General features: G+C 36.7%; 1 long non-coding RNA gene across 1 annotated transcript; it reads left to right on the forward strand.

Annotated features, from left to right (window-relative positions):
* The first annotated feature begins 703 nt into the window (after nucleotides 1-703).
* On the forward strand, nucleotides 704-7,939 carry LOC311608369. Its single transcript, XR_014782936.1, has 3 exons — nucleotides 704-806; nucleotides 5,462-5,564; nucleotides 7,810-7,939. It is a non-coding gene; the product is annotated as an uncharacterized lncRNA (long non-coding RNA).
* Nucleotides 7,940-27,523: the final 19,584 nt, after the last annotated feature.

The raw sequence follows: 27,523 nt of genomic DNA on the forward strand, positions 1-27,523 counted from the left end.
TATTCTTTGTTATTAGACACTCACAGATTAAATAATATCAATTTCAAAATTATATTTATAAAAGTATTTTAGAACCTATCTTATCAAAGAAATATCTCAGTTCTGACCATACGTACCTGAATATTTGGCTCTATAATAAGAAGGTAGGAAAAATGGCCTAAAATAGATAGCAATGGTTGACATTATGTTATAGCACACACACACGCACACATATATATATTGCACTGATTAGGTATCTCATGCAAATTATATATAGTTATGACACAGACATGGTTAAGTACAAACTGAATTTAGTGCATAAAACATTCCTTAGTTTATCTAATAAGAACAGTAAAAACAAGTAGTGAAAAATCAAAACTGTAAGAATTTTTAAAGAGTGTTTGCCATCTCTCATTATTCATGTTAATGAATCATTCCTAAATTACTGAGAGAGACACACACATTCCTTACATTCCATGCTTCTGTGGTTGAGGAATTTGGGATTATTTAGATGGGTGTTGTGGCTCATTTCTGAGACCACTCATGGTACCACTCTCATCTGGTAGTCTGACAAGAACAGATTATCCCAGAGTGCTTTGCTCATGTGTCTGATGGTTGTGCGGGTATTTGCTGGATTGCAATGCCTTTTTCTCATTGTGTGCTTCTCCAACACTACAGAAGATGTATAACTCCCCTAATTCATTAAGAAGATATTCAAAGGAGGTGAAATCACACTTTGAGACTTCTTAAAGCCTACATTTGCAAGACTTGGACTGACAATTCTTCACCATTGGGCTTGTTGAAATAAATCCAAGGTTGAGTTCAAGGTAAAAGTCAAGAAAATGAACTTTAATGTCTTGATAAAAAAACAAAATCATATGGCAAGAGGTTGAAAGAAAAGTATGACTAACCACCACCACTTCATGTTAGGCCTCAGTACTGAACCTCAGTACTGAATCTTTCTATCAACAAACAACATATTTGAATGTTTGCCTCTTAAACAGAACATTTTCCTGATAGCATTTCCCACTTGGGTACATTGCTTCTGTTAATTTCTCTAGTGTGAATTATTTCAATTGCTATATCTACTCTTAGGCTCAATAGCATTGTTATGTGTGTGTGTGTGTGTGTGTGTGTGTGTGTGTGTGTGTGTGTATGTATGTGTGTTTGTGTATGTGTGTGTATGTATGTACATACGTATGTATGTATGTATGTATGTATGTAGTATGTATGTATGCATACCAATGCATTAAGCTTGGTGTGACAACAAATGCTTATAATCCCAGTATTGTGAGGCTAAGGCAAGAGTATGAAGATTTGGAGATAGTCTTGGCTACATAAGTTCATGGCTAGTGTGGGTTAGATGATGAGATATTTTCTTTTTTAAAATAGAGTTTTAAAAAGCCTCACCTGGCAGGGCATTGGTAGTGCACGCCTTTATTCTCAGCACTCAGGAGGCAGAGGCAAGTGAATCACTGTGAGTTCGAGACCAGCCTGGTCTCCAAAGTAAGTCCAGGACAGCTAGGGCTACATAGAGAAACTCTGTCTCGAAAAACCAAAAAAAAAATTTTTTTAAGGTCTCACCTCTATGTTGGATATGGAGCTTTCCTGCAGATACCTACCCGGGTATGGCGGCATTGTTGATCCACATGGTAGTCTTGCTATTAATTTTTTAAAGGCATATTAATAGTCTTCCCCACAACATTATATCAACTTACACTCCTTCATCAATTTTCTTTTTATCTATGGTTTCATCATTTTTTATTCGGTTTTGATAACACTTGTCTCCATAGACGATGGTGACAGTGATGTCTAGTTACTTATTGTGTATCTGCTGGTCATTTACATATCATCTTTGGATTAGAAAATGTGTGTAAAGCCTTAGTCTTATTTTCTAATCATTAGTTTTTAATATTGAATTGTATTAGTTTGTAAACATGAAATCATCAAAACTGAAATATCTAAGGACCAATTAGGAAACAGTCATATTCTTCTCGGCTGGCATATGGAAGTTGGTGACCTACAGACAGATTAAGTCAGGTGCTGTGGTTAGAGGCCTTGATAGTTCTACAAACCTATATTATTTAGGGTTCTTTAACGCCTATACCTCCTTTCCAACTCACCTACTCTAGATAGGAAAAAAAGAGGCTAATAGGAACAGGAGGCCATTTTAGGCTCATTTCCTTGAGTAGATTTCACCCTTTGTCATCAGGATTTTAGCATACCCAATAAACAGCAAATCAGAAATTCTGCAAAAGTGGCTGCAACGGCAGCAGCAGGAACATGGAGCAGTATCCAGAACTCAGATCCTTGAAGTGTCCTCTGGAGCCTTTCTCTCTAAGAAGTGATGAAGAGCCAAGCAATGTGAAGTGGTGCAAAAGCCAAAAGCCAAGCCTCTGATGGTGGAGCTCCTATGTATCTCCTCTCAGTGTCTGCATCAGGGTGTTTCTCAGATGGCAAAGACCATGCTTCCACATGAGGCAGTTCCTCTTCTAGCAGACAAGCATCCCAGGCCCTCTCACAAGTCTGTTTCACACCCAACACTTGGGATCAAAACAAAAACATGTTTACATCAACTACAGTTTGTGTTTTGGCATTTCCCTTACCTCAGTCTAAAATGATGAGCTTCAGTAGGGCTTATAATAACATATCACCAGGTATGGATTGTCTCCAGTCTTGGGCATACTACCCAGATGTGTATCTCCAGATGGAAAAGTCTAAGACAGATTCATGCTCATATCCTGTAAGTCACAATTAACAGATTTTAAAAATGCATATATATGCATACTTGCATTATATATGTTTTTAAATGTGACATTTTTAGCAAAGTGACTAGTAGGTTTTACCTTAATGTGTCTGTGTCATTGGGCATGGCATTTTAAAGTTATTATCTTAATATTTGTGAGGAGAGGCAGAATGATCACAAATTTGGAGCCACTCTAGGGTACCTGGTTACTTAAAAGCAAAACTGACTTATAAAACAATGTTGTTGTTGTTGTTGTTGTTGTTGTTGATGATGATGATGATGATGATGATGATGATGATGATGATAAGGAGGAGGAGGGAAATAAGAGATGAGATGGAAGATTTGCTTTCAGGGACAATGGTACAAAAGAGAAAAATATAATCAGCATTCACAAGTGAAAGGAAATAGTGTTTCAGTAACAATAAAACCATTTTCAAGAGGTAAGATACCATATTGGGGTGTGAGGAAGGTCTCAGTACATATATTGCTTGCATTGCATTACAGATACTCAGTACCCACTTGAAAAATCAGGGTCTGTGGCATATATATATATATAAAATCCCCGGGGCTGGGAAGATGGAGACAGTAGGATTCCTGGATCCCATAGGCCAGCCAGTCTAGCTAAAACAGGACTCTTCGGGTTCAGTGACAAGACTAACTCAAAAAATGAAGTGGTGTGTAAGGAGGATACCTGACATGCACGTGTGTGTGTGTGTGTGTGTGTGTGTGTGTGTGTGTGTGTGTTACACATACAGAAAAAAAAACATACTGAGACTCACTCTAGCCATAGGGAATTATTCTTCTCAGCCTTCACATCAAATATTAATGCTTAAATAGAAAGAGAGTTGGCCACATAACAGATAAGTGGCTCATAAGGATCAATCCCACAAAAGGCAGGAGGACATAAGCTTGTGAAACTTTTATTTTGTTTCATTCTGTGCTTTAAAACTTAAGAGAGAATAGACTAGAAAGTAGGGATGCTTCATTTTTAATATTAGCTGGAAAAATATTCTAACACCACAGAAGGAGCTTGTGACAAGTGATGAGGGCATTTCACATATTTGGAGGCATTTATTTTTCAAATAAGGATGCATTCCTCTGAGCTTTTCTGGTACAAATGTCACATTAACAGTTTTTTTTCTTTATATCATAGCACATTTATAACCCAATTCCAGCTTGCACACAAGTGAAACTAAACACAAAGCCTGTCCTAAAACACATAGATACATACATATGTACTGACATATATACATACATTCCAGTTTCAAACAGTGAACACATATTCAAATAGGATTCAATTATTTTCAAAATATCAAGGCTACAAGACAACAACAGCAACAAAAAGCATGAGCCTCTTCCCTACATATATTTATTTTAGGAAATTGGTTAATTGCATGAAAGCCTGTCCTGAGGGAGTCTAAACACCCAGCATTAGAATGGAAGGACCCCTAGGGATAACTAAATTAAATCTGCAATTGTGCTAGCATGACAATTATGACAAATATTTTGTTTCTTCTATATGTCAAAGTAGTAAGAAAAAATGTGTTATTTTGGTTTTGAGATCATTCGTTCTGGTTTAATGTTCTTTTACAATTAAACAAAGACCACAAAGAAAAAGAATACGAAGTTTCATTGGGAAGGCACAAAGAACATTTTTATCACCCAGGATCCTGGTAGCTGACACTTTTAGAGACAAGTTCAAGGATGCCATATGCTGTGCACCTGCAAAAAGGTGGATTTGTCACAATAGTTCACAGAGGATCTAAAATAAGCCTGGAAATGATGCTGGATGGTAAAGCACTTGACACTTTGCATTCAGCTAAACAATAATAACTTCATATAACCAGGTCTTACAGCCTAACTAGGAAATGTTTATGCCACACACAAAAAAGTTTACCTGAATGAAATATTACTGAGTTTATGGTATATTCACTTGGTAGATGGAGAAAAGCTATTTATTTCCAAGGAAGCAGGAATATTTTGAGCAGAGTCACCCAGAAAACATGGCTCTCTGTGTACTTTCTAGAGAAGGCCATCTATTATTGATTTGGGGACATGAAAGATGTTAAAGTGTTAAGTGATAGAGACTTTTTGAGTTCATTTATAGATTTATATTTAATTTCCTAATTTAATTTTGGAGTTTCTTTCTGCCATTGTTATGTGATTTTAAAGAGTTCTGAGGAAAGACTATTTCAACATAGAAACATTTTGAAAAACTTGATATCCAAATGAAATGGATTATAAGACAAAGATACAGTTTGTACAGACAATTATGATTTTTAGTTTAAAATTAAACAATATTTCTTTCACAATCATGGATTGTTATGTTAACATAATAATTCTAAACTTACAGGCTACAAAATAATATTTTAATTCCTGCATTTTCAAATGAGATTAGAGAAAAGACTTCAATTTATCCTTTGCTTATTGAGTTCTACATAGAAAATGTAAAGCATATTAGTAGGAGGAGGAGATTATGTAATTACATGGTAGTCTCAAAATTAGAAAAAATAATTTTAAATGCATTAATTATTAGACTGAAACAGTGAGTTTTAGTCCTTTATACTCAATCTCTCTCCATGTACTACCCTCAAGATGATACAAGTTTGCCTAGATTATTTGACTGTTTTTAAAAAGATACCAATTTACAGCATGATGAAACAGGAAGCCAGTGATGTCTTGATGTGCTACTATTCTTCCTATCCACATCTTATCAAACTACTTTTTATCCCACAGGAGTGTACACATTTGGAAATGGCAGTGGTTGTAAGAATCAGTTGGGAATAGGCACTAGAATAAGGATTTGCTCAAATCCCATGTTTGAACTGGAAGGGCTCAGGTGAGTAGTTACCACAGGAAACACGGCTTGTGACTGGAAGCCAACTGGTAGAAAGTAAAAAGTCATGGACGGTGGTTTAGCTCTGAGGACACTTCCATTTTCATTGTCCCAGTAATTCTGTAAAGTGGATTAAATTTTAAGAAAGCATGGGCTGGTTTAACTAACTTTATACAACTAAGTAGCCTGGATTTGGGCTTAGTAAAATTTGATTTCAGGCCAGGTGTGGTGGCGCATGCTTTTAATCCCAGTACTTGGGAGGCGGAGGCAGGTGGATCTCTGTGAGTTCGAGGCCAGCCTGGTCTACAAAGTGAGTCCAGGACAGCCAAGGCAACACAGAGAGACCCTGTCTCATAAAAAAAAAAAAAGTTTTTTATTTCAGATCTTCAGAAATAACAGCCAATTTTACTAGTTGTCTATTATCTCTTATTATCCCTTACTGTTATTCTGTCCTTTGCCCGTTTCAAAGAAATCACATTTTTATTTAATTTATTTTAAAAACACTTGTTACCTTATTCCTTGAGAATACCATACATGTGTGAGATGTAAAATCATTCTCCCCTCCAGCTCTTCCCTGACTCCCACCAACACATCCCTTTTCTAATATCATGTCGTCTTTATTAAAACCACTGAGTTCAATTAATGCTGCCGCTGTGAGTGTGACCAATCATTAAGGAATGGAAAACCAACCAGGTACCGCTCCCCTTAAGAAAACTGTCCCATCCTCCAACTGCAGTTATCAGCTGTCAATAACTCCTCAGGTGCCTTTGTGAGCCACTCCCCCACGCGTGCTTGGATTGTGACTGATTTATCTCGTCTAGGTATCATACAGGCAACCACAGCTGCTATGAGTTCATTAGCACAATAACCCTGTAAGGTTCGGAAGACACTGGTTCACAGAGAACCTCCCCCAATTCTATTTTCTGCAATTCTTAGAATCTTATTATCTATAAGGTAGGTGGTCAGTGTGACTATATAGGAATGAGGGGAGGGTTTGAGGTGACAACATAGTTCTGTATCTTGTTTGCATTGATGGTTTCAGGGCTTTTTATCAAGATTAAACAACAAAGGATTTGACCCCTGTGCCAATCTTGACCTCCTAGTTTTGACAGAACCTTATTATTAGACACAATATAACCAGGTAAAATACATGTAGACATCTTGTACTATTTGTCCAACTCCTATGGTTTTATCACTACTAACCAAGTTTATCAAACCAAGTTTTTAAAATTCCTTGTTGATCTTAGAGTGTGTATAGTAGATGTTACAGATGATACCCAAGCTTCAGAGCTTTATTTTTTATTCCTCCTGACCCTTATCTTAAAGACTTTTCTAGAGAACATTCAAAGTTGGCCTGGAAATTGAATCAGTTGGCCTCTAGGTCCTGATTTTGACAGAAAAGGGAGCACTTTAGAAGTGGGGTCTAAGCAGATATAATCTAATTATGATGAGGTCGTACTCTGTTTGGAAAGGCACTAACCCAACAGGACTGGAGGCCTTTATTCAAGTAGGAAGGGGAAGACAAAGACAAGAGGAGGGATACTACATGGTGGCAGAGCAGGAAGAAGATTTCTGTGGCTGAAAACCAAGTGACAATAAAAGGGGACATCTGTCATTTATAGCCAGGACAGGATAAAGCATCAATCTGGACCCAATAGAGAAGCATGGTCTGGGGTGCATTTAGATTTTGAACTTCTTGCCTCTGGAACTGTGTGACTACATTACAGTTTTAAACCACCCAGCTTTCAGTATTATGTTATAGTAGCTATAAAAATTAATATCCATGCCAAGAGGTCCTCCATATCTTCTTCAAAACTACCAAGCTATTATATACAGAAGCATTCTTAAGAGTGCCATTAAAGCAAATCATTGTAAAAACAGCTGTAAAAAGCATTTTAATCATAACGAATGTGTGCTTTTTCTCACATAGACAATCAAAATAGAAAACATGTCTTTCATAATTAAGCTAATGTTTTTTAAAAGCTAGATTCACATTTGGGCTAACATAATGCAAATCGTAATAAGACAAATTATTGTTATAAGGCTGAAATATGTACCCAATAGGCTGCTTTCCTTTCCATAAAGAACTTTATATCTTTGCCTACTTTCTGCCTCTTATATTCATTGAGAAAAAAATGTCAATACATTTGTGCTAATAACATCAGAGTAATTTTTATATTATGAGAGTGCCAGTTAATCAAATAAAACGTCAAGTTAATACAGTGTGTTAATGTTTTTTTCTTTTCAGATGAGCACAGTTTGATTATGTGAGCATCTGCCACAAGGCTTTTTGTTCAGGAACTTCTGTTGTTTTAAATGAAGTGCTGTTTTTGATGAAAGCCATTGGCTTCCCTAGTTTTCATGAAAATCTCTTAAAAATAAAGGTGTTCTCATAAAAATCTAAATACACTCTTTACTTACTGAAGAGATTGGCTTTATGTTTTAATACATTTTGAAAGACATGTGTAAGTGGCATTAAAAGTGAGTTTTGGAATCTGGAGAGGTGACTGAGAATGGATAAGAGCAGTTGATATGAGAACATGAGGTTTTGAGTTTGGATCCCAGCACCCACATGAGAAGCCGGAGGAGACCAGACACTACCTGGGCAGAGATGTTGTGGTTTTCAGGTCAACAGCCTAGCTTTCTGTTCAATAAGGGACCCCTTCTAAAAGATTAAGGCGGAGAATGCCAGAGCAGGATATTCCATGCCTTCAAGGATGTATGCATAGGCATACACACCTATAAACACCCACCCACCCACACACACACACAATGAATTTAACAAGGATGATATTGATGCCACAGTGGACAAAGAAAAATCCAAGAGGCCTCAACCCTGCACAGAGAGCTCTTGGCAACTAAGGAACCTGAGAGTCAAGGAGGAGGAGACTTCTCCTAAAGAAAGAGAACATCAATTGGTTATCAATACCGCATGACCAACCCTGAAAACACACATGCAAATAACATTACAGAGACTGAGTAGGCTATATTTAGGAGTTTATGTGTATATACATATATGCATGCAAGAACAATTAACAAAAAAACCAAGCCATTAATTTGAAAAAGAACAATGACAGGTGTATGTGAGGGTTTGGATGGATGGATGGAAGGGAGAAATGTCAAAATCACATTATAATCTCAAAAGTCAATTTAAAAAGCAATCTTAAGCTTTTGGTGGTCTAAATCCCTTCATAAATTCCAAAATGTCTGTCTGATATAATAGAATAAAAATTGTTTAGCATAAACATTCTTAGTCACGTTCACAATATGTGCTCATAAATATCTTTCCTGTGCAATGTGAAATCTGACTTCATCACAGTAACTAAGCTGGTGAATGGCCATGATCTGAGATTTCAATGCTAAGGCCCATTCTTTCCTGTTTGTCCATAGCGAACAGCTTCACCTTAACATGCTATACTCCAGTCCTTCTGCTTTTTCCCTTCTAGCATTCTGGCTTCGTGCTCTTGGTACATCTGCTTTTCATGGACGAGTATACAACACCCTTTGTTTGATTACAGCTCTATCATTTCAGACATTTCATTGGGTTCATCCCCTGCCTAACTGCCCACAATTTATTTTACCCTGAGTAAATGGTTATGTTTTACTTTCTCTATCCTCCAATCTAGATAATTAATCCCTGAAGGACAAGATTATAGCTTGGGAATTAGAATCCCTACAAATTACAGGTTTCTGCTCTCAGTTGCTTTATCCCCACCATGTGTTGATTTTGTTCAGGTTTGCACTTTCTCACACTTCTCTCTGTCTTTTCTCCTGTTCAGGGTGATCCTATCCATATGTGCCCCTTTTTATGCAAAGAACACCTGGAAGACAGTGGGCCTTTCTTTGTGATTTTTCTTGTTTTCAGGTTATCCCTTACAAATAACAAAAGCCATAGCTCTGAAGGGCTCAGTGCAACATATTTTGACAACTGTGCAGATATACAGAGCAAGAAATAAGTGGAGAATTTCTGTCCCTTGAAGAATTCCCTACTTACTCTTATGGCAAACGTCTCCTTCCAGAGTTTGATTGGAATGAATTTAGGAAAGAATCCGAGAGATTAATTTTGAGAGAGAAAGTTATTCAACTGTTTCAATTGATGCCTGATTAAGTTATATTCATAAGAATGCCCTTGAATATGTATGGTATGACTCACTGAATTCAGAAATACTAATGCAGAACATCATATATTGAAGGACTGGTATATTAGGAAAACAGGAAGGATGGAGTTCAGTGCACAAATACATCACATACACCAGTTGTGTTGTAGCAGGATATAACAGGCTCACAGATGAAGATGGAGCTAAGCTAGAAAATCTATTCAGCTAAATCATGTGACAGCTTTACGTTTTGTTTCTTTTGTTCTTTCAGAGTATCTATAACATTTTAGGGAAATCAGATACAATGACAACAAAAAATGGAAGGAAATTCAGAAAGCATTATTTTTGTCTGAGACCAAAAGACGAGATATGAGATAATTTTCTTGTACAAGGATTTATTTAAGACAGCTTGCACTGAAGTCTCATTTGATGTGCGCCATCCTCACCCCAATTTTAAAGACGTAATTCAGAACACTTGAATATTTCTCTTTAACAATGCTCATCACACTGCGCAAATGCTTGGTTAACATAGGAAGATGCTTCATTTAATTAGTCTTAATGATGCCAATTGAGCATAATAAAGGAGAAAAGCCATGATAGTTAAGAAACCAAGGCAAGATTGCAGAATGACAAATTGCTGGTTTAAACTAAATAAAAGGAAGCCAGGATGACCCTGTAGCTTTCTAGACACCATCAAAGGTTCATGATGTCATCATGTGGGTTCAAAGTCAGTCTCTACTACCCTGCCAACTGCAACACTCATGCCCTTCCCTTGAGCCCAGGTCCCCTTCGTGCTTATACCTTTCCTGGGTTCCAACCACATGGGTTCTCTACTGCAAATTAAGTTTCGCCTGTAGAGCTTCACTAAAAATTCTGTGAAGAATTCAATATAGGAACTTCATACACTCTATCTGACAAGAGTGCTTTTGTCTTGAATCTTGCTGTATGCCCGTAACATTTTTGTCTGTAAGCCTACAACCTAGCCCAGCATGAATGATGCCAGGTGTGCCTCCATTCAAAGATACGGCTTGACCATCAAGGCTGCAGCAGCCTCTGACTTTCAGAGTGGTAAAAATGCTTCCCTGTCTTCTCCTGTTTGAATATGGTACTCTGTCAGGAATTTTCTCAGGAATTCTCTTCCAAATGAAGTCTTACTCTGGTTCTTAGTCAATATGAGAAGCAGTCAATAAAAGTCCTTCAACTGGCTTTGCATCACTGAACCCAGAGGATTTAATATGTGGAGGTTTGCCTTCAGGAAAAATTCCACCCAATTCTGTGCAAAGTCTGAGGTTTTTCTTTAGTGGCATCTGTCTCTTTAACAAGTATAGTTACACATTATCCCCACTTGCCTTGTCTGCATCTTGAAAGCCTGTATGCATGCTCCTTTCCTGGACATCTTTCACATCTCTCTCCTCCATTTTCTGGTCTATGTTCTCATTGTACATCTGACTAAGGAGATTCAGTTACAACCGAACAACAGTCTAAACATAAGATGGTCTTGAAACTTTTTCCATCAAGCAATTTAACCCATAACACTTTTTAGCTCAGTCATATACTAGTATTCAGACACAGGTAGGACATAGCCATTCTTTGTCACACTGTAATATGGATGGCCTCTATTCAATTCATGAAAGAGTTACCGCAGTGTTCTGAGACTTTATGAATATAATAGTGTTTCTTATGAGCATTCAGCACCTGGACCTCCCACCAGAATGTCCCATTAAGCTTTGTTTACAACACTTCAAGGCTTCTCCGGAATACATCTTGAAACTTTCAAGGTTTAAAAAAAGATACATTATCAGGTTTCTCAACACGACCCCATTTTCTGGGATAGTCACTTGTCATTGAACAAAATACCTAAGTAGAAAAGCTAAAGCGATGAAAATGTTGTTCTAGCTCATGGTTACAAATGATATCAGTCCACCATGGCATAGAAAGAACACCACTCCTATATCAGTGAGTCAGGAGGCAGAGAGCTTGGGCTGACAAGAAGCACATAGCACCTTCAAGTTCTGTCACTAGCTACCACATCTGGATAACCTCTGTCATGGGTAAGCATAATACTGAAGGTCCCACGACCTCCCAAAATGATGCTGGTGGCAGAGGAATCAAACACATGAGCCTGAGGGGGATATTTTACATCCAAAACATAACATCAATAAATTATTGTCCTTAGTTCATTTAAAATGTTTTGTTATTATGTTGTAACACAATACCATAAACTCTGTGGCTCAGAAATAATATAATTTCTCACAGCTGTGGATTCTAAAGAGAATGAAATCAAGATGTTAGAATCAGCGTCTGGTGATGGTCTACTCTCTGGGCATAGATGTTCCTCTAATGATGGGTATGTCATAACAGCTTGATTTCATTAATCACTTCTCACAGACCCCACCTCCTGATAACATTACCTTGGTGATTGGGTGCCGTTGTTGCCACTGTAAGTGTGTAGATGTGGTAGGATTTTTTTTAACTTATCATGTCCAAAAATGAATTTCTCACTTTCCTTATGAAAATTGATCCTTACAAACAGTTCCATCAGAAAAATGACAAATTTATCCTTAGAGAGTTTCACTTTAAATATTTTGGAGATATAGGATAACTCTATCATATTTAGAAATTTTTTAGTTCTACAAACAAAATATAACCACATTCCATTTACATTTCTGTCTACAATTGGGATTCCTCTTAAAGTACAAATATCCACAACGTAGATCATGACTACGGCTTTATGAATGGTCTTCTCGTCAACATTTGTAGTTCTAGAGTCTATTAAAAACATAATAGTCAGTTTGATCCTTGAGAAAAGCCAAAGAGTTTGAAAAGGTATTTCCACTAAAATTGATGAGTATCATGTATATTTCGGAACACCCATCCTCATAGAGGAATAATATACAAATCAAGATGCAATCAAGTGACACACGCTGTAAAAGCTTGCCACTCCTGGCCCCACTTCCTCACTCATAACCATAGGACTGCCAGCCAGCGATCACAACTAGTGACTCCTGAGACCTCAGGCATCACAGTAATCAGCGCAGGAGAAACAGACTTCTCTGGAGACAGCTTCTGTAAAACAGCTTGTTTAGTTGAGGTGAACAAAAAAAATCCATTTAAACCTTTAAAAGTTGAAGAGGGGCTATGGGGTGAGAGTGCACATCATTGGCCAGGGCCAGGGTACTGAGGATGCCTCATTTGCATATGAGGAATTCCAGTGCTGCTCTTTACCTTAGAAGAAGAAAGAAAGCTTAACCTGACTTTCAGGCTACACGACCTCCTTGGAGGTGGCAAGGGTTGGGGCACTGGGCTCTGTGCAAGCCCAGAACAGGGAGTAGTCCTACTCTTGCCAATCTCAGGACTAGATTTCTGGGGTTTGGACACATCTTAACTCTTGCTCCGGACAGGCTCTTCAGTCCTACTGCTCTCTAGCCCCACAAAAGTGATGTGGGATTTGTTTTGTTTTGTTTTGTTTTTGTTGGCTATGGATGGGACTGACCTCATGACTTTAGAGTTCGGCCTTAACCTATAGGATGCTGACCTGACAATACACTGGTGAAAGCAGACTATTTGAGTCTGCGTAAATGTTCAGTGTTGCCACGTATACCGTATAAGCAGTACCTCCTGTACAGAAATCTGGAATAGCCATGAAATCACCCAAGCTTTCTGCATTTAACATAAGTTACAGTTTCTAGGAAAAGGAATCGTAAATGTATAATACAATATGAGTTCATAACAATCATCAGAGTTTATTAAAGAAGCTGCAGTTTTTTATTTTCCTGGAGTCTATATTTCAGTTATTGCTCAATTATTATTACTTATTTTTATTACTACAATGGGAACCTAGAATTAACTCCATAAATATGTTTAATGGAGGCTACTTGTCAAAAATTTATATTTATCTGAAAGTTCCTTTAAGCATATAAACAAATGATATTAATCAAAAATGGAAAAGGAGAAAAATGCCTATATACAGTTGAAATTTTAGAGTATCAAAATAATCTCAAGCCCATTAAAATCTCTGGGTGAACTGGAAAGAAATTCAGCATACATGGTAGACAAATGATGCTATTAATCCTTTATGAGAACACATGATTCTTTAAGATGAAAACATATGCCCTTCCAGAGAAGTATGCAAAAGATATCAAAAGGAAAATTCATAGAGGAATAAAACAAATGGCTTATACATGTATGAAAGGCTTCCAAATTCATCTGGAATCATGAAGTACAAAGTTGAGTGTCATGAAAGCAATTTTTTTGCGTCTGAAATGAATACCATCCTGAAAGGTCATCAGTTAGATCTTATTTTCACTTCATGCTCCAATGGAGAAAATTGATACAACTTTTTGGAATTTTCTTTGACAAGAATTATCAGTTTGTCTAGATATGTTTATAATTTTTGGCTCAACAATTGTATTTTTCTTAACTTAGGAAAGAAAATTGGCAAGAAAGTACTAATCTAGTTACAGAGAAATTACTTGTAGCAAATTTATAAAAAGGAAATATAAGAATTCTAGAAATTTAAGAAGAGTAGGGTATCCAAAATGCTAGTGTTCTCTGCACTCATTAAATTGATTGTACTTTGCTTAATAACTGATAGCATTGTATCAAAATGGTAGTAATAGCAATTTTTAATGATAAATTCTGTAGGAAATATGAAAAAGAAAATTATAAATCTGACCAGAGTATATTATGTCTTTGGATTAACATTTTGCACATTAAATATGTGTCCTAAATTTTGAATAATAGTTAATATCTTTCATGTAGTGTTATTTTGTGTTTTCACATTTTTCTCAGCTTCCCAATTTTCCTAACAATAAATTTATACTAACCTAGCAGCATATATTTGCATAACATAGGTTTCAATAACATTACGCCACAAAGAACAAGTTAAAGAATAAAATATGTTGTTTTTTAACAAATATTTCTCACTGAACTAGTTAGAAAATTCAAATAAGAGATCATGTATTGATTAAGCCACATTTACTACTTGACTAATCAATTTTATAAGTTCAATGAGAATGTTTCAAGAGCCATGAAGGTAGTCAGTCCTTTTTAGACTGTTGGGCAAGTGAAAAAACACAACTGCTAAAGGCACTTGTGAGAAAGCCTGACGATCTGAGTTTAATTGTTAAAACAGCCAAGATGGCCCCACCTATCTCCTAGAATTCATTTTAAGATAATTGAAATCACTTGCTTAAGGCCTTAAGTAATTATTTCTGGATTCCATTCTCATTCATCCAAAAGGTACTTTTTTTTTTTTTTCTATCTCAGACATGGGAAATGCTACTTTGGAGGGAGCAAAAATAGATTATGGAAGTTTTTTCCACACTTTTAAAAGAAAATGTATATAATTCCATTTTAAGATTTTTAAAACATTACTTATTTTGTCACTTATATTTTTACATTCTGGGGCATACAAAATGGCTTAAATATTCCTTGGTGGGGAAGAATTGTGCTTGTGCTAAGCAATCTCAAGGGATAATAAAGTCTTAAATTGGTGCATGAAAAAAAAAAAAAAGAACAGCCAAAACAGGAAGAGAGAACCATCTCCTGAAAATTGTTCTCTGACTTCTACACACATACTGTGCTCACACATCTGTACACACAAATACACAAATACATACATACATACATACATACATACATACATACATGCATACATATAATATAAATTCAAAACTGAGTAATGTTGACTTTTGACTTTAGGTATGCATAACCTAGAGAATGACAAAGACTTTAAAATCTAGTAACTCTTCATGTATATTTAAATTTCCACTTTTGCTAGAAAATGTTGTCTACATAGAATAAATTAAAAGTACCAGTTAGATTTTGATCATTCCTATAAAATAATTTGCCTCTATGGCCTCCACATAACTACTGAATTATCTAGAAAGACAGCGTACTCAGACAAGAGGATCTTTCGTGAAACCTATTTTATTTTACTTTTCCTCGAAGTCCTGTCAAGTTTATTTTTTCCTGATAAAAAAAATGAATGAGACACACTGTTTTAGCTTTTTATATTTCATTTGAATCTGCCTGGCTTCACACATACGGATTGAACAGACATTCATATTCATAAAATGCATTAATTTTTAGGTTGTTCATTATTTGATGTAACTATTCTTTAGGTTTTGTAGAACTTTATTATCAAATTCTATATTGAAATATACCTCATGATGGCTAGCTGTGTCAACTTGACACAAGCTAGTGCCATCAGAGAAAAAACAGTCACAACTGAAAAAATTGCCTCCATAAGAGCAAGCTATAGGCAGGCCTGTAGGACATTTTGTCTTTTTCTTTTTCTTTCTCCATTTATTTATTTAATCACTACACAGCCTGATCTCAGTCTCCTCCCTCCTCTCCTCCCAGTCTCATCCTCATGTCCCCCTGCCTCTACTCTTCTCTTACCTTTTCAGAGAAGCACAGGCTCCCAAGAGGTACCAATGCACCCTGGCACCTCATGTCAGAGCAAGAATAAGCTCATCTTCTCCCACTAAGGCCAGACAAGGCATCCCAACTAGGGGAAAGAGATTCAAAGGCAGACAATAGAGTTGAGACAGCCCCTACTCCCATTGTTAGGGACCCACATGATGATCCAGCTGCACATCTGCTACATATGTATAGGGGGCAGTCTATGTCGAGTTGATACAGGCTCTTTAGTTGGTGGTTCAGTCTGTGAGCCCCCATGGGCCCAGGTTAGTTGACTCTGTAAGTCTTCTTGAACCTCCAACTCTAGTTCCCTCAATCCTTCCTCCAACTCTTCCACAAAATTTCCCCAGCTTGGCCTAATGTTTGGCAGTGGGTCTCTGCCTCTCAGAAGACAGTTATGTTGCATTCATGTCTACAAGCATAGCATAGCATAATATCATTAACAGTGTCATGGGATGGGTCTCAAATTGGGCTAGCCGTTGGTTGGCTATTTCCTCAATCTCTGCTCCATCTTTATCCCTACACTTTTTGTAGGCAAGACAAATTTTGTGTCCAACATTTTATGGGTGGGTTGGTGTCCCCCTCCCTCCACTGGAAACTGAAAAGCTTTTGCAATGCAAAGGACATGGTCAGTAGGACAAAATGACAGGCTACAAAATAGGAAAAGATCTTCACCACCCTACATCTGATAGAGGGCTAATATCCAATATATATATATATATATATATATATATATATATATATATATATATATATATATATAAAGAATTCAAGAAACTAAACACCACAAAACCAAATAACCCAGTTAAAAAATAGACTACAGAGCTAAACAGTGAATTCTCAAGAGAAGAATCTCTAATGGCTGAGAAGCAGGTGTGGGGAGAGCTGGAAGAGGTGGGGGAAGACAGAGTGAGAACTGAAATTAGTAGTGTGGGGGGCATCTATGGGACAGTGAGGGAGGCTCCAGGAAGTCTATAGAGGTGACTCTAGCTGAGACTTGTACCCTAGCTGAGACTTGTAGCAGCAGAGGATACGGATCCTGAAGTCACCGCCTCCTGTAGCATTTTATTTTCTTAAGAAATGACTTATGTGGGAGGAAAAAGCTCATTGCAGTAGTACCACCCTGGCCTAGAGGTATTAGATTTTATAAGAAAGCAGGCCAATTAAGGCAAGCCACAAGAAGAAAGACAGCAGCCTCTTCCATGGCCTCCATATAAGCTCCTGCCTTTGGGTTCCTGTTCTTCTTGACTTCCTGCCCTCGTTGCTTCTGGTAACGAATTGTTACGTAAAAGTTGCTTTTTATCAGTCACGTTTCATCATAGCAAGGGTAACAGGAACTAGGAAATTCTTTTGTTTAATTCTGCAAAAATAATTGCAGACTGTTTAGAGTTGTAAAACTTAAGAGAGAAAACCTTGTCTGAAAAATCAATGTTTATGTTTTCATCATTCTCTCATCTCTGAAACAGATGGAACTAGAAATGATCATCCTTAATGAGGTAGCCCAGACCCAGAAAGACACAGCATAGCATATACTCACTTATAAGTGGATATTTGCCCAACATAGATGTCCTCTGAGAGTCTCCACTCAGTGAGGGATCAGGACAGATGTTAGAACTTGCTGCTGGACTCCAGGTGAGAGTGTTATGGAAGACTTGGGGGTGGTGGGGGTGGAAGAACCCAGAGAGTTCAGGAGACCGTCAAGGCTAGCAGATCTGGACTCAGGGGGCCCTGCACAAATTGTTGTAGCAACCAAGGACAATGCATACAGTAAACCTAGACCCCTGTTCATATATAGCCAATGGACAGCTTACTCTCCACAGTTGTGGAGAGAGCAGAATCTGCCTCTAACATGAACTCCAGTGCTCCAGATTTGATTAATTCCCTTTGGTGGGGAGACCTGGCTACATACAGATGAGAGGAAAGCAGGCTATCTGGATGAGACCTGATAGGCTGTGATCATATGGTAGGGAAGGAGGCCCCCTTCTGTCAGAGGTCTAGGAGAAAGGAATAGGGCAGAAGAGGGAGGGAGGTGGGGAATGGGAAGATACAAGTGAAAGGATAACAATTGGGATGTTACCCAAATAAATTATAATAAAAATATGGAAAAACCAAGTGTTACACAGATGCTAAACTGTATTTATTGTTACATTAAATTCATTTAAAATATAATGTGCAAAATTTATAGTGTATAAAATAAAGTCTCTTAAAGGAATTTTTATTAGCAAAACCATTACCTGTGAACTTAAGTGTCAATTACTTTAGGACAGTTACATGTGTTAAAATTAAATATGATTATGTTTACAAAAATATCAGTACAAACGATTTTTCTCAATTGCGTATCAAAGCAGGTGTGTGCTGAATTGTTCTTTTATCTGTGTCACAAATTGATCCTGCTCTAAAACGATGCCAAATTAGTAATATTTCCATTACTCTCTGTTCTCTACTAAGTGTCTTCCGGGGAGCTGTTTCTGCTCAGGTTCACAGCTCCTGCTTGCGTTTCCAATCTTCTTACCAAGGATTTATTTTCAATCTATCTTTTTGCCAAATTAAGACATTAATTTTGCCTATAATTTGTCTCAGATTCTTTTGCCTTTATGGCATTGCCTAAGCTGTTTGAACCACACACATCACTCTTTCCTTACCTTTTCAGCTGAAACTTTATCCACCCTTCAGCCCTCAAAACTAAAAAGTCTTTCCATGTGGGCTCTAAGGATTGAATTCTGGTCATCAGATCCCTAAGGTGTCCTCTGACCTCTGCACAATGCCATGGTATATGTTCCCCAAACAACCACCTTATACTAAATGGGAAAAATAAATTGTAAGTAAATGTTTCCAAGCAATTTTAAGTGTGATGAGTTTTTACTATTATTTTTCTTAGTTACGTTTTTCTATTATTTGTGTATTCTATGATGTATTTGATTATATAAAAAAAAACATCTTAGGCCTTTCCATTGTGGCAAGACCACCAGATATAGCAGAGTATATTGCTCTAATAAAGAGTTTTTAATTTAGTTGGGGGACAAGATTAATTTTTGGTAATGATGAGATGAACAACTTGGAGAAAGATATACTAGAAATAATTTAGCATTTCATAAGTATATCTGAATGAAACAGATAGCACACACACACAATATAGAGGGCTAATATATAAGTTAGGAAAATAAAATCTTACATTGAATATGTATTTAATTTATTTATTACCTCATGAGTATGTATCCTAATGGGCAGCAACTATGTTCTACTCATCTCTGATTCATGTTTTATCCACTGGGGATGCTGAGTAAATATATCTAAGCAATTGATATCTTACCACCACAAGATGTTCAAGAAATAAATTTAAGCTGGGTGTAGTTTCACACGTACTCTGGAGGCAGAGTCAGGTGGATCTCTGTGAATTCAAAGTCAGCCTGATCTACACGGTAAGTTCCAGGACAGCCAGAACTGTTTCACGGAGAGACCCTGCTGAAGAGAAAAGAAAGAAAATGAAAGGGAATAAAGAAAAGGAAAGAGAAGGAAGGAAGGAAGGAAGAAGGAAAGAAAAGAAATGTAACATCCTGCTATATGGGCCAGTGAGATGGCTTAGTGGGTAAAGGTGTGTGATGCCAAATTTGGCAAACTGATTGTCAACTCTGAGCCCCTAATGGTGGAAAAGAATAATTAATTTCCCACAACTTTTCTTCTGGATCTCCATATGCATTCTGTAGCATGTGCACACACACACACACACACACACACAAACAGAGAGAGAGAGAGAGAGAGAGAGAGAGAGAGAGAGAGAGAGAGAGATGTAAGTATAATGACTTTTTAAAAATATGCTTGCTGCATAAAAATATCTATATAAAGATAAACAAAACCATATTTTGAATTTGAAAAATAACACAATAATACGCCAGTACAGTAGTAGCATTTATCTCCATGCATTTCTTCACCCCAGATTAAAGTGTATGCCAAATGACTGAGTATAGAATCACTATATTTATTCACTGTGAGATTACCTTGGGTTTCCAGAAGTATTTGTCTATATGTCAACTTTTAATCATAATTTATATGTTACCATTTTAAATAATTAAGACAATATCAACCCTTAAATTTAAGAACTAGCCTGTGTTATTAGAAAATTTTCTTATGGCTAGTTTGTTCAAAGTATATAATCATGTGATAAAATTTTGCCATTTAAAATTCCACTTATTAAAACAATGTTTGGGAACTTTTATTTTGAAATGACACACTTATTGGAGAATTGCTGGGTCTTATAGATGAATAACTACATAAAAGTATTCTAGTATGATAAGGTCGAGATAACAAATACTGTGTATTTTGATACATGTATTTATTAGCATTTATGCATATTTACATTGTCTTATTTTTGAAAAATATTTGGAACATATCATGTGCCATATTTTCACTAAGAGCGATATTTAAAATATGTCAATACAAGAGATACAGTTGTATAATCTTTTTTTTTTTTTTTTTTTTTTGGTTTTTCGAGACAGTTTCTCTGTGTTAGCCTTGCAGTTGTATAATCTTTTATATAATGACAAGTCTTAAGAGTTTTTATTGTATTCTTACTTTTAAATTATTAAATCTTTGGACTAAATTAAATAAATATCTGTTTATGTTGTTAAGAATATTCATACTAAGATAGTAAAAATACAGTAAAGATTCAAATGGTCCTATCTGTATCCTTATATTGTACTGATATGTATCTATGGGAACCTCAGTTCATGTTCTGCATATCTGTTTTGGATAATTCATGAGTACTAAATTAGTTAATAAGTACAAAAAAGAAGCCTCTACAAATGATGTAATTAGATTACTTACCTATGGACCTGGAAGTCATTGAGAAGTCAAGTTTGTATTTTTAGCTCGGTGAGACCTTGTTTCAACCCCTACATATTATCTATTGTCTACACAAGTCAACAAAATAAGTTGAGTTGAGTAGCTTTTGAAACAAAATTTATTTTTCAATGTATAAAATCTCCATATTGAAGATAATATTTATCACATACATTTTCATTATTATTCATTGAATTATAATAATACTACCTTTTCTGGTCTAAGGTATAATAACAAAAGACTTCATATAGCCATGTTGAATTCACTAAAAAACAAAGGCTCTCCCCCTTCACTATTAAGGTTCAGGAAAGTGGTAACTGAACTCATCTGGTTGGCTAAGCCTCATGCAGTAGTATCTTGTCTAAAACAGAACAGATGCATAATAAACTATTGTGGATAAGATGAAAAAATATCTAGTTGCTAAGACACTGTGATAATTGGTGCTAAAGAAAATCAAGGAAGTCTTATGTCACTTTCAAAGACAGTAAAATATCAAGGGAAAGATGATAACATTTGAAGTTAGATACCAAAGCCATGCTGCAAGTTGAAATGCCCTCAAGGGCTAAGCAAGTAATTTAAAGGTGTGAAGCAGCTGAGTAAGAAGATTAGGAATTATCAAACCTGCTATGAACTACAATCTCAATGTTAGACCTAAACACAATTGCAGTGTATATATTTTTTTATATTCTTATATAAGAGCTGTGTGGCATTATGATACTCTTACTAAAAAACACAATTAAATATGCAATCCTATTTAATTATTAAATATTATTAATATTAATAAACAAGCAATTTAATTAATTAGACAATATATTATTAAAAATTAAATAGGTTGACTATCTTTTTAGTAAGAATAACATAATGCCACAATGACTCCTATAACAAATATTTGAAAATATACTTGGTAGGTTTGCAAACATCTAAAAAATTATGGATCTGATCAGTTATTCTTATATAGAAAACCATTTTCAAACAGAAATATGATCTAGGTATTCTCTAAGTATCTTCAAGAATTCAAAAATATTTTACAATCACATTTTTATGTATATGACTCTATTATATAGAATAATTTTTCCACCCTTCTCAAAGGGCTTATTACCACAGATTATTTACTGAGATTCCACACATATAAAAAAATACATTGGATCTATTGCAATGAACTAATGCTATGTCTTTGTTTGTTCAAAGCTACATCGATCCTCCACCTTCTGTTGTTCATACATCTTACCCAAAGTAGTATAATTACCAAACGTTGAATGGGCTTTACAAAAGTCTCTCAGAAAAGAGAAACTAAGTAATGAGTATTTTATATTCTACATTAGGTCCAAAGCTTGATTTAACCCGTGGCTATATGTATATATAAATTTTCATAGACACAGTTAATTCATTTCCATTTTTATAGCCCTGTCAAACTTTCCTAATAGAGGTGAAGGCTGTTTAATCCCTTCTATTTGAGAGATTTATGAATAGAATATATATGTATATACATCTTGACTGCTGGTTCCACATTTGGCTCCCTTTTGAATCAGATATTAAGTTGGGAAGACAGTTTAAGGTTTTCAATAAATATTGCATCTTGCTGTTTCACACAGGATGGATTTATCCATTCAGACTGGGTTGAATAGTCCTGAGCTGTTTCACACGGTAAAGCATCCGTTTACATGCAGAATCGTAAGATGCACTTGGCAGCAATGGTAACTTCTCAAAAGTCTTCAGCTGAAGATCCTGCTGAGCTAAAATGTCTCCATGAATTTTCCCCCTCATATTTAAGAGAACTGCAAATTGCTGGAAACAGCTACTTCATTTCTGTTCTCAGGCCAGTGCTTGAATCCCAAGAGGCATTCCTTGTGATCTGGATTTGATGGCTTCAGGACATCCTCCAGAGGACTTTCCTTAGAAACCACAGCTGAACTGGCTGCCTTTAGCAAGGAATGTTGAGCCAGCAACAGGCTGCATTACCTCTCCTCCCTAGAGGGAAAGCTCCCTTTTGATCGGGTTTGCAGCCACCTCTAGGTCATAAGGGAACACCTTGCGTTATGTCTTACTGGCTCTTCCCCAGCCTGGAGTGAAGGCCATCTGCTCCCTGACAGCACTTCTTTTAACTTGAGCAACAGCATTAAGAAGGAAAAGGGTCAGTCAAAGGATGAAATATAAAGAAATCCAGGTATGTGTCTTCAGCCAGATGGATGGTTTAGAAGGGTGTGCTCTCACCCATTGTTAGAGTCCACTGCTGCTGAGCACTCCCTGTTCTCAATGGGTTTTCCTGTCCTCTTAGGTTTAAGACCCATGAACTCTTCTGGATAGAATCACATTGGCAGGAAAAGAGATGAAAGAAAAAATGTTTAATTAAACAAGTAGTTTTCTTGTGGAAAAAAACGATATTGCCATTATAAAAAAATAAGCCCTATAATATAATTTGCATGCAAGTACCTTTAAAGGGGAAATCCCTCATATTATTGAATAACTGGATCACTAATACAGAACATCAAGGACAATCTGCCAAGACTGCTTATTGAAATATGTTGTGGACACATGTGCAAATGAGTAATAAGCAGTCACATCCAGCATTATAGATAAGTAGAATATTATCTAACTAGTTTTTAGTTAGTGGGAAACTCCAAAACCCTTATCATAGCCTGCTTTCTTTTCTGTTGGCTCTTATGACCTTCATTGCATAGATGTTTCTCTTGGAAAAGTGGGTGTTTTTAGACTCCAACATGAAAGTAAATAGTATTGATTCTGTGGTTTATGGTGGGAAGGATATGAACTAAAAACACTTTTTTTCAATCTGCATTCAGTTAATATGTGAACATCACTCTGCTCATTGATTTGCACTATGTAGATTCACTTCAAAGTATCTTTGTCAGTTATCCATGGTCGCTTGTGGTAAAAACATGAAATAAGGGCTCGATATTTGAGCAGGGAGTCCTACATTTGCTCATAGTAAAGTCCTCGTTTTTGCTTCCTGTATAACAAGAGAACAGGTGTTTTCTTTGGATATTTGATTTTTCCAGACAACCACGAGTCCCTGGTGTTTTCGTATAGTAGTGTGAAGAGAAGGAAATTCAAAGTCACACAAGAAGAGGTGATGACGGCTAGGAACGAATGAGATGACATTTCAGTCTGGAATCATGATCTTCCATTGAAATTCTAAGAAAGGGATCAGGATCAGACAGCTAACCATTCAACAGCATCGTTATAATCTATGATGATCTGGCAAAGCAGAGGTCGGCTGAACGGCTTCTACAGGAACTGCTGGCACAGAAGCCAAAGTCTCCATGGACCAGCAGTAGTAACTGGTATGACAAAAAGATTCTGAGAGCCATGGTCACACTGGCACTAGGGAGCAAAACTCTGTCACTTCTCTCTCAGCTGACCACTAATTACTGAGCTAAAGACAAGCCTCTGAAGAGAAGTAAAAGAATGTTCTGAGTTGGAGGACACACATATGATTAGATGCCCAGAGATAAGGGGCCTACAGTGAAGAAACAAAAAGGACTTCATAATTTCTTTCAAACCTACAAATTCTTGAGAGAGTATCTCTTCCCCAAGCAATTGTTCAAACCAGGGCGACTATTCTCCATCATTCTTCACATAACCAAAGACCAAGTGTGTCAACTAAAACTCTCAAACAGCTGCTGCTTCTCTGAGCTTCTCTCGAATCCATTACTTTCCCCACAAATCATGCGTTAATAACAATCTTGCCACCATGGAACTGGCTTCCCTCCTGTCAGCGCATTTGTTTTGAAATGGAAGTCAGATTTTAAAGGTCACATCTGGAAGATACTCATTTCATCTCCTTTCTCTTCCTTATAAAATATTTGATATTCATGCCTATTAACTTTTATCTTTTTTTTTCAACTCCAGGGTTTTTGTTTTGTTTGTTTGTTTGTTTGTTTGTTTGTTTTTGTCAGTTTGGTAGACTACTCCTTAATGTCACCCAAGCACTATTCATCCATCAAGTATTAATTAAGATGTGGTGATAAGCCAGGTAATCTGGACTCCATTAAAATCTATAGACTGTTATGGAGATGGAACATCTCACAGGCTGAGGTGGCCTCTCCTCGGGGATCACAGAGGGCTTCCAAACATTTTGCTAGGATTTCAATTAGCACTTTCATTTCCCACAATAAAATAGCTAATGGATTTTCAAGTGGACACCTTCCTGTCAGAAGTATAACCGACTGCTGATGTATTTCCACAATTGTACTGTTTTTAACAGAATCATCTGAAATCACTTATTCTGTCAAGCAGATGAAGCACAAGCTGAGAAAATCTGAATGGTGAGCAGGATGAGATTTACTACCTGTTATCAGTCATATTCCCTGTGTTAATTGTTTATGGGTGACTTTGAACACAAGTAGCAAGAGTTACAGGAAGGGCTTTGCTCATTGCTCTCATTCTGTACAGATAGCTTTCCCACACAGAAAAGACAGCAGAAATCCCAGAAGCCCTGCTCTACAAACCAGTCTGCATTACCTCCTATTACACACATCAGATGAATGGATTTGGAGCTCATCTCCCCGTCTGACTTTATTCCAAAATTGAGAATACTTTCAACTTACATAACTGTGATCCAGAGAAAATCTCAAATTTTCCTATTCAAAAAGAAATTGTTGTTATTTTTCTCAGTTCTGGAGTAAAATGATACTATGTGACACATAATCAATAGATAAGAAAAAATAAAGACCCACAGACTTATATGTGTCCTATCTTTTAGTAAACGTATGATTTACAACAATTTAAGAGAGACAAAAGAAAATAGGCAAAATTTAAGAGTTCTGCATCTGTGTCTTTTCCTCTTGTTTTTATTTTACTCTGTTTTGTGTATGTGTGGAACGAGAGACTATTTCCTGGCTTCCAGGTGCACTTTTGCCACCAATGGATATCATTTCTAACATCTCTAGCACTCCCACAGTTTTCCATTCGTAGAGAAATCTGATGCAAGCACGTTTTTCTTGGTTCCGTTCTTCCTCCTGGTGAACACTTTACATAGTTATTGTGAAATAGTGTCTTCAGAAATTCTTTTCTTCAAGATTCCTTTTATGGGATATAATATCCCTCCCAACTTGGAAATGTGAGCATGCCTATATATTTCCCATTTCTTGACTGTTCTGGCAACTTTCCCTGAAAGGGAGGAAAAACCCTATAAAATTTCTCTCCGTCCCCCCAAAGCAGAAACATCTGCAGGAGTCATGAGTAGCTTGCTGGCACTGCCGAGTGGCTCCAGCCTGGAGTTGATTAGCTTGCCTGCTTTGGCCATGTCCATGCAGTTGAGGAGCACACTGGAAACTTTCTGGGAAGACTCATTATAAATAATGGGAACATGAAAAAGAAGAACGAGAGAAATGTCTAAGCTACTTTAGCATGCGAATTTTATGAGTACCGCAAAGTAAAATCATTAGACCACCAAACTGCACAGTTAGGGATCAAGATTGAAACTACTCAGGAAGCTACTTTCTTCAAATGCAGTTGTTTAGAGAGTTCAAAGAGAAAAAGAAAGCCAGTTGTTCTGGTGACACTTTGGGAGAAGAGATTGTTGTTGACTTGTCTGTGTGTCTCAGATTATATGATACCTCACAGTGGAGCTGGCCAGGAGTAGCATTTTCTGGCTCAAGTACATAGGCATTTCTATTCATTGAAACAGGTGCAAGTCAGGTCTGTCTAGGAATGCTTACACATGAAGGACACAACTATTTTAGGAATTAATTCACTCCAACTCGGGCTCCACAGAAATGTTTGCAGGCTTTCTATGACCTCAATACAATTAACAGGTAAAAATAACTGTAGTCTTGCAACCTCCACTAACATGATTATACCAGGAGTTTTGTTTTTTGTTTTGTTTTGTTTTGTTTTTTACCTACCAGAACAACAGAAGAGTGTCAAAATGTTTTCTGTCACTTTTGTTGGCATTTTCCAGTAAGAAATATAAACAGGCAAGATTGAAGAATGCATGGCATTAAAGTTTGGGTAAGCAATTCAGTGGAAACCCAGTAGGTACCTGATGACATTGTTAACAGCCACTGACTTGAGAGCAGTTTACTGGAATAATTGGTATAGCCTAGGGTTATGAAACTTGACTGCATTAGAAACTATAGAGAGCTTGCTGAAAAGCACTTTACCATATCCCACCTATTTCTGATTCAGACTGTCTAATTATTGCCTAAGAATCTGAATGATTTTATGTCCCCAGGCACTAGTCACATATCTGGGCAGCACTTTTTGTACCACTTCTTTAAGAGATAGTAGAGAGGACATATGACATTCCCAGAACATACAGCTTTGAGGAACATCTCAGATGCCCTTGCTCATGGACTACCCACCAGTGTTGGATGACAGCACAAGCTCATGTTCTCCTGGTCAGGGGACCTAAGTTTACCACTATTAAGGAAGATCTCTGTTTACATAATTGGATAATCCAAGGCGATTTGCCAAATAATTGTTTTTAGGACAACGATAGATATGATCAGGCAGGAAAGGAAGATTTTTGAATTCCATGCCAGTCTGCGCTACTAAGAGATAACCTGTCTCAAAGAAAGTCTACCATATCTTTGTTGTATACATATGTTTCTTCAAGTCTCCTTTTTAAAAAATTAACTACTG

The sequence above is a fragment of the Acomys minous genome, assembly GCF_964271855.1.
Source record: "Acomys minous genome assembly, chromosome: 11".
Lineage (NCBI taxonomy): Eukaryota > Metazoa > Chordata > Mammalia > Rodentia > Muridae > Acomys > Acomys minous.